Below are 12,562 nucleotides of genomic sequence, written 5' to 3' on the forward strand. Positions count from 1 at the left end.
ATTTTTTTTATTGTGGCAAAATAAACATAACATAAAATTTAGCATTTTAACCATTTTTAAGTGTACGGTTAGGTGGCATCAAGTACATTGACATTGTTGTGCAACACCACCATCATCCATCTGCAGAACTTTTTTATCTTCCCCAACTGAAACTCTGTACCCATTAAACACAAAAGTATGCTTGACTTCACAAGTCAACGTGTCATCCTTATGCAGGGGCCATGCTGATCATCTTTGTATTATTCTAATTTTAGTGTACGTGCTGCCAAAGCAAGCCCCACCCCCTCCATCATCTCTTGCCTGATTAGTGCCTTAATCTTCTAAATACTTTCACTCTGCTCCTTCACCAACGCCCCCACTACAATCAACTGGAGCTCTGGGACAGAGGGCCATTCCCTGGCTTAAAAACCTTTCAGCGCCTCCACTTTTCTAGAAGACGATATCCAGTCTCCCAAGCAGAGCATTCAAAGCCTCCCACAATCGGCCTCTGCCTTCCTCACCTCCATCATCATCCTCCTCCTTCCCTGCATCCCACTGTCTCTCAACCCACCTTTCCCCACGTCATGACAGGAGTAGCCAACTCAACTAACCCAGACTTCATGCTTCATAGGCAGTTGACTTTGGGCAGATATGAGTCCCAGTGCCTTCCATTTCTCTGTGTGTCTGCTTTGCTTTCTTCCTGAAAAATTTTTTTTTTTTTTTTTTTTTTTTTTTAGCTCATTCACTATATATCACTTTACTATGAAAGCTTTCTGAGCTGTCTCTGTTTCTCAGTGACAGTCAGCACCACCTACCTCAGGGCCTCCATGCTGGTATAACACTCGGTACACAGAGCCTTGTCTATGGCAGTCATAGCTTTAAAGATCAAGTAGACTAGAAATAGCCCATTCTCAGAAATGTGGCAGAGGAACAGCATCTCCATCCTTTTGGGTCAACTTCTTTCATGTCATCTATCCATTTCCACTCTCTCAACAGGCATAGCTTTTCTTCAAGTTTCTTAGAAATTGGAAACCTGAAGGGTCACCTAGATTGAGAGAAGTATCCCTTCCCTGCAACTGGTGGTTTTATTTCTTGATTTTATGGAAGACTGTCCAAACATAGACCCGTTTTCCTTCATGGCCTTCATGGAGGCACCTCATGGCGGAGGGAGAGTGTGAGAGCCCAAGCCAGAGAAAGACCTTGCAAGTGGCATTTAGTACTTAAGAGGATGCCTGAGGCCATTTCCTGGGTCTTGGTTCTGGACTGTGTGTGAGGAAGGTTCAGGAAACAGAATAAAAAGTTTTTTCTGTTCTCAAGTCATATGGAGAGCATTCTGCTCAGACCATAAGTGCCCCTTTCACGACCCCTGCAGGACTTAGCACAGGCCTGGGGACTTACTGGATGCCCAGCACAGTTGTGGGGCCACAGGCTGTATCTCAGCCAACTGCCTCCACCGTTGCCTCACTTGGGGGCCTGAGGTTGTTGTCCAGTTGTGCTCTGTAGATCTCATTAGAGGCCAAGCATAGGGAGTAGGGGTAGGGGAGCTGCTGCTTCTCTTGGCATGGTCCTTTTTCTCTTCTTCTAGCAGGGACCTTAAGGATGCTCCCTGGTCAAAAGTGTCTCTCTCCTTCATTATTAATTTCACTATGTTTATTTGAGCACTTACTTTGTCTCAGGCACCTATTGAGCCATTGTGGATACTATGGCAGGTAAAACAGAGTCCCAGCCCTCCTGGAGCTCACATCTTATTTGGGGAAATAGACAATAAAATGAGGATACAGGAATATATGATTACAAAGGAGCAAAATGCTATGAAGATGAAATGTAGGGTGATACAACAGTGTATAACAGAAGTCCTGGCTTGCTCTGGGGGTCAGGGAAACCTTCTTGGAGAAGGTGAAATTTTAGCTGATATCTGAAGGATAAAATAGTTTCTAAAATGCAGAAGAGGATGATCATTCAGGCAGAGGGAACAGCATGTGCAAAGGCTCTGAGGCAAGGGGGAGCATTCACATTTGAAGAACTAGAGAAGGCCAGTGTGGCTGAAACTCAACAAGTAAGGCAGCTTGTGTAGTCTAAGATAAGGATGGAGAGTGAGGCAAGGACCAAATCACACATGGCCTTGTGTGCAGGATTAGAGGTCACGAACTTTATCCAGAAGCAATGGAAATCCACTGAATGGCTCTAAACAGGAAAGTGAAATGATTGATCAACATTTTTTCCCCCAAATCAGGCATTGTTCAGTATGCATAACTTGTTTCTGTACATATGTATAGGCTGGTACATGAATTGAATAGTCCTAGAAGGTATAGAAGAAATTTTTAACAGTGCTACTTCTAAGGAGAGAGACAAGGCAGAAGGAGGAGGAAGATTTTTATTTTTCATATCATACTTTTTCGTTGGCTTACCAATTTTCCCCACAAAGTGATGAATCTGGCTGTGGTGTGGCGTAGGGATTTAATGGGGGCAAAGAGTAGACAGGAAGCTATTGCACCAGAGTGAGTAGAAGATGGTGCCCATCATGGGAGTATATACTGATGGAATTGTCTTTAAATTTTATCCCTTCTTTTGTAAAATGGCTACAGTAGAGTGGACTGATGATACAGAAGAGAGAATGTGCTCCAGAAGCAACTCAAGCTATTTGGGGCAGGGATCCTAAATTGAGAACAAGAGTCAGGTGCCCCATTCTCACCCCAGTAATCATGTAGACAATGGTCAGGAGAGAGGGAGTCAGCATTGAGCCAGTCCCTGTACAAAGTGCTTTTTACATCCTCATCTCATTAACTCCATTGGTTACGATGGTGCTGGGCACTGTAGGATAAATGCCTAATATATTTTGATCATGGTTTCTGTTTCACACAAGTTCTCCTTGTACGATTTCATATATGAACTATGGGAACAAAAATTTATTGTCCTCATTTTATGGATGACAAGGCTGAGGTCCCATGACTAGGAGGTGTCAGAGACCAAATTCAAATCAAGTTCTGTTGGCCACCAAAGCTCTGATGAGATGTTGTGAGGACAATGGTAGTGATTTGCTCACCATAACAGTCAACCAAATTATGCCAAACCTTTCATGAAAATTATTTCATTTAATCTCTCTGACAGATTTATATGGTCAGTGCTAGTATTATTCCCATTTTCTAGATGAGAAAGCTTCAGTTTTTAGAAGTTTGGTGACTTACCTGCATTCATACAGCTAGAAGATGGCAAAGCTGGACCATAGCCTGGGTCCTCTGACTTCTAAGGCTTGTTAACCAGCACGTGAGGCTGTATCAGAGCAAGGAGGATGCACAGAACTCCTTTGGGGGATGTTTTGGGACTACACACGGTATCTGTGATGCTAGCCACTTCCTGAATACCTTCTTTGATCCCTAGACCAGGTTAGCACCCCCTGCTGTGGGTGTCAAAGGACTCTATTTACCTTATCGTGACACTCATCACACTGTGTTATAACACCTCCTGTAATTGGCTGCCTTCTTGGTTACACAGGAAGATTACTTAACTTAAAAATTATGTATGTCTTAAAAAAAGAAAAAGCTGCAGGAGTTTAGCAACACTAAACCCATGCTTAAAGAAATATTGAAAGGGCTATTCTAAATAGAAAATCAGCAGGATGCTACAGAAATGAGAAACACACAACTGGAAAGGTGATAACTCATGAATTACAAATAAAGTAAACATGAAATTATAAAAGAAGACATACAAATCACTGAGAGTGGGAGAGGGAGGCAGGGAAATATAGAATATTTTTTTCTTTCTTTTTAAAATTTTTTAACAGTAGGATGGGTTTGAGATCATGTTACTATCAGTTTAATAAAAACAGTTATAGTAATGGGTGGATAGATTTACAAAAAAGGGTAACCACAAGCCAAAAATTTACAAAGGAGTCACAAAAATTAAATAAAATCCATGATAATACAAAGGAAAATTACCAAACCACAAAAGGAAGAAGAAAGGAACAAAGAGGATATACCAATTCAACTGCAAAGATAAGTTCAAAATGGCAATAAACACACATCTATCATTAATTACTGTAAATGTTAATGGACTAAATGCTCCAGTCAAAAGACACAGAGTGGCAGACTGGATAATAAAGCAAGAACCTTCAATATGCTGCATACAAGAGACCCACTTTAGGGAGAAGGACACATATAGATTGAGAGTGAAAGGATGGAAAAGGATATTCCATGCAAATGGAAAAGCCAAAAAAGCAGGTGTTGCAGTACTGATTTCAGACAAAATAGACTTTAAAACAAAGGCCATAAAGAAAGGTAAAGAAGGACATTTTATAATGATTAAAGGAGTGATACAAGATGAGGATATTACACTCGTTAATATATATGCACCCAATATAGGAGCACCTAAGTACATACAAGAATTACTAACAGAGATAAAGGGGGATATTGATGGGAATACAATCATAGTTGGAGATTTTAACACTGCATTAACATCACTAGACAGATCTTCCAGACAGAAAATAAACAAGGCAACAGAGAAATTAAATACTACAATAGAAAAACTAGATTTGGTGGATATTTTCAGAGCATTACACCCCCCAAAAATAGGATATACATTCTTTTCAAGTGCACATGGAACATTTTCCAGGATCGATCATGTACTTGGGCACAAAAGAAACTTCAACAATTTTAAGAAGATAGAAATTATCTCAAGCATCTTTACTGACCACAATGCCATGAAACTGGAAATTAACAACAGAGAAACAAAGGAGAAAAAAAGGAAAGCATGGAGATTAAACAATATGTTATTGAAAAAACAATGGATCAATGAGGAAATCAAAGCTGAAATTAAAAAATACCTTGAGACAAATGATAATGAAAGCACAACCACTCAAAACCTATGGCACACAGCAAAGGCAGTGCTAAGAGGGAAGTTTATAGCGATACAGGCCTTCCTCAAAAAAGAAGAACAATCTCAAATAAACAATTTAACCCACCACCTGAATGAATTAGAAAAAGAAGAACAAAAAGCCCCAAAAAGCAGCAGAAGGAAGGAAATAATAAAGATCAGAGAGGAATTAAATACAATAGAGATTAACAAGACCATAGAAAAAATCAACCAAACCAAAAGATGGTTTTTTGAAAAAGTAAATAAAATCGACAAACCTCTGGCCAAACTCACAAAGAAGAAAAAAGAGACAGCACAAATTAGCAAAATAAGAAAGGAAAATGGAGAAATTACAACAAACAAAATAGAAATACAGAATATCATACGAGAATATTATGAAAAACTATATGGAACCAAACTGGATAACCTAGAGGAGATGGACAAGTTTCTGGAAACATACTGTCCACCAAAACTGAATCAAGAAGAATCTGAACACTTGAACAATCCGATCACTAGAAAGGAAATAGAAATAGCAATTAAAAACCTCCCTACAAATAAAAGTCCAGGACCGGACGGCTTCACCGGGGAGTTCTACCAAACATACAAAGAAGAACTCATACCAGTCCTTCTCAAACTCTTCCAAACGATTGAAAAGGAGGGAATACTCCCAAACTCATTCTGTGAAGCCATCATCACCCTGATACCAAAACCAGGCAAAGACACTACAAAAAAAGAGAATTATAGGCCAATATCACTGATGAACATAGACGCCAAAATCCTCACCAAAATTTTAGCAAATAGAATCCAACAACACATAAAAAAGATTATACATCATGTCCAAGTGGGGTTCATCCCAGGGACACAAGGCTGGTTCAACATACACAAATCAATCAGTGTAATACATCACATCAACAAGAGAAAGGATAAAAACCACATGATCATCTCAATCGATGCAGAAAAAGCATTTGATAAAATTCAACACCCATTTATGATAAAAACTCTCGCCAAAGTGGGTATAGAGGGAACATATCTCAACATAATAAAAGCTATAGATGACAAACCTACAGCCAGCATAGTACTCAACGGTGAAAAACGCAAAAGCTTCCCGCTAAAATCTGGGACAAGACAAGGATGCCCACTATCACCACTCCTATTCAACATAGTCCTGGAAGTCCTAGCCACAGCAGTCAGGCAAGAGAAAGAAATAAAAGGGATCCAAATTGGAAAAGAAGAGGTAAAAGTGTCATTATATGCTGATGACATGCTACTATATATAGAAAACCCTAAAAGGTCCACACAAAAGCTACTAGAGCTGATTGAAGAATTCAGCAAGGTAGCAGGTTACAAAATTAATGTTCAAAAATCAGTTGCATTTCTTTACACTAACGATAAATCAACAGAAGAAGAAAGTAAAGAAACAATCCCCTTTAAAATAGCACCCAAAGTAATAAAATATCTGGGAATAAATCTAACCAAGGAGGTGAAAGAATTATACACAGAAAACTATAAACCATTGATGAAGGAAATTAAAGAAGACTTCAAAAAATGGAAAGATATTCCATGCTCTTGGACTGGAAGAATCAATATTGTTAAAATGGTCACACTGCCCAAGGCACTCTACAGATTTAATGCAATCCCTATCCAATTACCCAGGACATATTTCACAGAACTAGAAAAAATCATAATAAAATTCATATGGAACCATCAAAGACCTAGAATTGCCAAAGCATTACTGAAGAGAAAGAAAGAGGCTGGAGGAATAACTCCCAGACTTCAGACAATCCTATAGAGCTACAGTCATCAAGACAGCATGGTATTGGTACCAAAACAGACATATAGACCAATGGAACAGAATAGAGAGCCCAGAAATGAACCCACAAACTTTTGTTCAACTCATCTTTGACAAAGGAGGCAAGAATATACATTGGAATAAAGACAGTCTCTTCAGTAAATGGTGTTGGGAAAACTGGACAGCAGCATGTAAAACAATGAAGATAGAACACTCCCTTACACCATATACAAAAATCAACTCAAAATGGATTAAAGAGTTAAACATAAGACAAGATACAATAAACCTCCTAGAGGAAAACATAGGCAAAACATTATCTGACATACATTTAAAAAATTTTCTCCTAGAAGAAATAAAAGCAAGAATAAACAAATGGGACCTAATGAAACTTACAAGCTTCTGCACAGCAAAGGAAACCATAAGTAAAACAAGAAGAAAACCTACGGAATGGGAGAAAATTTTTACAAGTGAAACCGACAAAGGCTTGATCTCCAGAATATATAAGCAGCTCATACGACTCAATAAGAAAAAAATAAACAACCCAATCCAAAAATGGGCAGAAGACCTAAACAAGCAATTCTCCAAGGAAGACATACAAATGATCAAAAAGCACGTGAAAAAATGCTCAATATCACTAATTATCAGAGAAATGCAAATCAAAACTACAATGAGGTATCACCTCACACCAGTCAGAATGGTCGTCATTCAAAAATCCACAAATGACAAATGCTGGAGAGGCTGTGGAGAAAGGGGAACCCTCCTACACTGCTGGTGGGAATGCAGTTTGGTGCAGCCACTATGGAAAACAGTGTGGAGATTCCTCAAAAGACTAGGAATAGACTTACCATATGACCCAGGAATCCCACTCCTGGGGTTGTATCCAGAAGGAAATCTACTTCAGGATGACACCTGCACCCCAATGTTCATAGCAGCACTATTTACAATAGCCAAAACATGGAAACAGCCTAAATGTCCATCAACAGGTGACTGGATAAAGAAGAGGTGGTATATTTATACAATGGAATACTACTCAGCCATAAAAACCGACAACAGAATGCCATTTGCAGCAACATGGATGCTCCTGGAGAATGTCATTCTAAGCGAAGTAAGCCAGAAAGAGAAAGAAAAATACCATATGAGATCGCTCATATGTGGAATCTAAAAAACAAAAACAAAAACAAACAAACAAAAACAAAGCGTAAATAAAGGACAGAAATAGACTTACAGACAGAGAATACAGACTTGTGGTTACCAGGGGGGTGGAGGGTGGGAAGGGATAGACTGGGATTTCAAAATTGTAGAATAGACTACACTGTATAGCACAGGGAAATATACACAAAATGTTATGATAACTCACAGATAAAAAAATGTGACGAGTGTGTATATGTCCATGAATAACTGAAAAATTGTGCTGAACACTGGAATTTGACACAACATTGTAAAATGATTATAAATCAATAAAAAATGTTAAAAAAAAAACTATTGCTAAGAGATTTAGAATTCCAAGAAAAAAAAAATTATGTATGTCTTGCTATTTTTGTATCCCCCTTGCCTAGCCCAGTGTCTGGTAGAGGGTGGGTGACCTATAGGTATTTCTAGAAATAATAAATAAACGGAAAGAAGCATTATGGGTAAGAGGCTCACAAGCATATCTTGTGTAGTTGGGCCTAGGGAGATACGAAGGCAGAACCAACTTTGGGGAGAAAATGTAGGAACTTCTTATTACTTAGCAATCTAAGAAAAATTTAAAGTCTTGCTATATATAGTCCATTGCCATCAGGTTTGATGGGCTCCCAGGACAGAGAAAGTCAAAGGGATGCTCTTCGTACCTCCTTATTACCACTGAATTAACTGAGATTTCCTAAGTGTCCCAGAAGAAGCGTTCACTCTGATGACTTCAGTAGTTCAGATGAATCCACTGATACCTGGAACCAGCAAGTATGGGCACTTGGGTACCAGTAGGATACTTTTTGTAGCAAGTTACAGAAAACTCCCAACTCAAAGTGGTCTAAGCAACTAGAATATTTTTTATCTCTCATGATTGCAACCTCAGAGGATCAAAGCTGAACTTCAGAAACCTGGATTCTTTCCATCCCTTTCTCTTTTCTTTCCAGTGTAAGTGTCTTCCTAAGTCAGGCTGCAGCTATTCCAGGTGTCAGTCCAGAGACAGCAATGTCCAGAAGAAGATGAGAAGCCATTGTCTCTTGGACTTGTTTCCTAAGAATGGGGACATCTTTCCACAAGCTCTTCAGAAGACACTCCCTTACATCTCATTGGCTAGAACTGGATCACATGGCCATTCTTGGGCCATTCACGTGTGGAGGGGAGGGACTGCCATGAGTGGCTTAGCGTGGAATGGATGTGGAAAATTCAATCACAAGTATCTACCATAACCTAGCAGACTAGTGATATTGGCTTTTTCAAAAGACGTAACTCTTGCCACCCCTCAGTTAATAATATAAAGGATGTCACTTCCTTCACTGCTGAAATGGGTCATCTGACCTTGGCCTTAACCTTATGCCTTGGGCAGTGCTGCCTTGGACCTTGGGGTCCCACTATGGCCTTGTATTCCACAGAACTATACTGACCTCAACATAGAGCTTTCCCACAGTCTGATCTCCTTGCCCCAAGCAAAATAAATAATTGTTTTCTTTGTGTAACACAAATCAGTGCTTTATGACAAATGTGCTCTTTTTCACTTTTTCCTTTGCAGTTGTTGGCTATGGATCTTTCATGCCTCTACCTTTGTCTCACAGAGTAAAAATGATCGGTGAATGAGAAATCAATTAGGTAGCAAGAAAATCACCACAGCTAAAGTAAAGCAATTACACCAGGGCTAAAAACCTTCCCCAGCAACAGTCAAACAGCTACGTCAAGGGAATTTTAAAACAGGAGTTGTGTTGACCCAGAAAAACAATGTATTGCCTTTATTGTCAGTCACTATGGTTTCAAGTCCTGGGAGCCTGATTTGATTAATGACAGAACAGTGAAATCTTCATTGATACAGAGCTCTCATGAGAGTTTGTCACTGGCAATACAACTCCTTCCTTCCTCTCTTTCCCTCCCTCCCTGCCTTTCCTCCTCTCTCCTGTCTGCCTTCCTCCTTTCCCTTCGCGTGTATTTGTGGAGTGCCCCCCATAGGCCAAAAACTGATCTAGGCACTAAATGATCAGAAATTTCCATATTGAGGGTGTGTGTGTGCGCGCGTACGCGTGTGCATGTGTGTGTGTGTGTGATGAAGTGACATGACACTTCCGTCTGGTGGACAAAGTTTTCAGTCAGGTTTGCGTTGTTTATTTAATCCAGCACGTACGAAGTGTCCACTGTGTGCTGGATTTGGAGCCCAGAAGTTAAACAACAGCCCCTGTACTCAAGAGATGCAACCACACAAGCAGGTGGTGACACTACCATGAAGCCTTGATGGCAACACGGACAAGCTGAGGCAGGTTGTGCTCTAGGACTGGCAGGGACAGCTCCGTGTGGGGTCCGTGTTTGAAATGGGGGGCAAAGAATGCAAATCATTTTGCCAGAAGCAAGGCAGGATGAGTCTAGAGGAGTGTCCAGGCATAAGGGATGATGCGCACAAAGGCACGAGGTGAGAGGAGTGTGGGGCATCTGGGAAACAAAAGATGGTTTCTAAGGCTGGAGTAGTGGATGCAGGAGAGTCTGTGAGCAGCTTCCCCGGGAATAGCCACAGAGTCTGGAAAAGGCGAGCCATCTTGTCCTACCTACCAGATAATAAATGTATACAAACAACAGTACTTAATTATAGCAATATGCTATTAGTGGCAGGAAAACCACTAATTTAGTTGTTTGTGTATTCTTGCCTTTTCTTAATTATGTCAGTCACTATTACCTGGAAAAAAAATGAAAGCAAATTCAAAGTGAAGAAACATAACAAACTAGGGAAATATTTGCAACATATTTTAAAAGGTTATTGTATAAAGAATTCTCTAAAGATAGAGAATAGAGAAAATAAAAGCAAAATAAAGTGAAGAGAATAGGAGTTCAGAAACAATAAGAGCATTTATAATATAAATATACATACGATAGAATTCCCATTTTAGCCCATAGAGAAAAGATAAATTATTCAGTAAGTGATATTGGGACAAATGATCCAGCATTAAAAAAAAAATTAACTTAGGTCTCGAATTCATATTAACATCAAAATCAAGTAAAAGTATTTTTAAAGTGATATTTTTAATGTGTTCCCAACACAAATTATTTTCAAATAATTAAAATAATAAATCATAAAGTAAAATTAAAGTATAGATAAGTAATGTAAAAGGGACAATTCCCTAAGAAAGAAATGAAATGAAAAAATATAAAATGTGAGTAGATGTGAATACACTAAAATGTAAAATGTCTATATATTACAGAAAAGCCATATACATTTCATTCATATTTTCACATGCGTTTATATAAAGTTCTGCAAAGTGCTTTCCTATGACTTTTTTTTAAGTCGAGTCATTTGGCTTTCTTGTTTCTAATTTTGGTTATTCATGATTTCGCCTCTTTCCTTGATGATGTCAGTCTTATTAGCCGAAAGCAAAATAAAGCCATATTCAAAATGAGGAGGCAAATGACAAACTAGGGAAATATCCTCAACATATAAAAACAGGAAAGGTTTTTACATAAATAATATCCCTAAGAGAGAGAACAGAGAAAATAAAATGGAGAAAAATGGGTAAAAGAATAAATAATTTACTTAAAAAGCAAAACTGAATACAAACATAAAATGTGCTCAGTCTCATTTGTGATGAAAGAGATGCAAATTGAAACAAGATATATATGTATTTTTTGCTATCAATTTGGTAAGAATATACATGTGTATCTCTGTGTATGTATATATATATATATATATCATGCATGAGGGACAATAAAGCATGAGGTACGGTTAATAAAGTGAGCGAACACCTTATTTGAGTTGTGTCTTGTCTACTCAATCTTGAAATTAAGAGTTTAACCTTTTCTAAAAGAGCCATGAGCAATAGAAGCTCAGGGGACCAAAATGTAGTTAAGAAAAAAGGAGTTAAGCTTTAGCTCTGAGACAGATGAAATTATAGCAACTTATCCCAGGAACTGCTTGGAAAACAAATTCCCCACAAAATTCCATCTGGGCCTGGTCTTGGTTCAGGAAGTGGAGAGGAGCCGAGAGTGGGGGATGATGCCACATCCCCGCATCTCCCGCATCCCCCGAGAGGAGAGGAGTTCTCTCTCCAGCGGAAGCCTGACCACGGAAGAGTAAAGATGATGACTTTATCAGGCATGAAATGCTTTAGGGAAGCCCAAGGACAGAAGAAGTCACTGAATTTCGTGGTTCTGCCCCAGCTGGAGGCAAAGAGCCAGGAGCAGGACTTAGGGAGACTTTGGTGAAGGCTGAGTGAAACCCGTTTTCAAAATCATTCCCTTTAATCATTAAATTAGACTTTGCTTTTTCCAAGGATACTACAAGAAAGCACAAGATGGGCCGTAGGCAGGTTTGAGGAGAGGTCCCTGTGGGAAGAGGCAGCTCAAACTAAAGGGGGAAATTTCAGGCAGTAAAAGGCCAGTGTGAGGGATCTGTCCAGACAGCACATTGTGAGCCATGTGGTTCATGGCTGCACCCGCCTTGCTGAGCAGAGGTTTTGACTGATTTCAGGAGCTGATCGGAAATCAATCAGGAGAGATGCAGGGACATTCGCTGCCACCGGTATCGATGTGTCAGTTGTCTGTAATGGCATGAGCCGCTTCCTTCCAAGTGCTTTCTTAACTCTGCGGCTGGCCTCTCTCCTCTTCCATGTGCTCCTTTGAAAGTGGCTGTTACTTACCTTTGATTCATTGTCTAAATAACCTTCATCTTCCCTTCAAGTTTCCTCCCAGATTCAACTTGGTAGAGAGGAGAACAGTAAGTTGAAGTGAAATGTAGACGTTAATTTGTGGATTCAGCAGAGATAACTGGGTGGT

At 39.4% G+C, this 12,562-nt stretch overlaps 1 protein-coding gene and 1 non-coding gene across 5 annotated transcripts in view; both read right to left on the reverse strand.

The window, feature by feature from the left end:
* NPSR1 (neuropeptide S receptor 1) overlaps positions 1-12,562 on the reverse strand; it is a 136,452-nt gene that overhangs the window by 17,805 nt on the left and 106,085 nt on the right. The window lies entirely within an intron of this gene.
* On the reverse strand, positions 172-274 carry LOC123616963 (U6 spliceosomal RNA). Its single transcript, XR_006725050.1, has one exon. It is a non-coding gene; the product is annotated as a U6 spliceosomal RNA (small nuclear RNA).

The sequence above is a fragment of the Camelus bactrianus genome, chromosome 7, assembly GCF_048773025.1.
Source record: "Camelus bactrianus isolate YW-2024 breed Bactrian camel chromosome 7, ASM4877302v1, whole genome shotgun sequence".
Lineage (NCBI taxonomy): Eukaryota > Metazoa > Chordata > Mammalia > Artiodactyla > Camelidae > Camelus > Camelus bactrianus.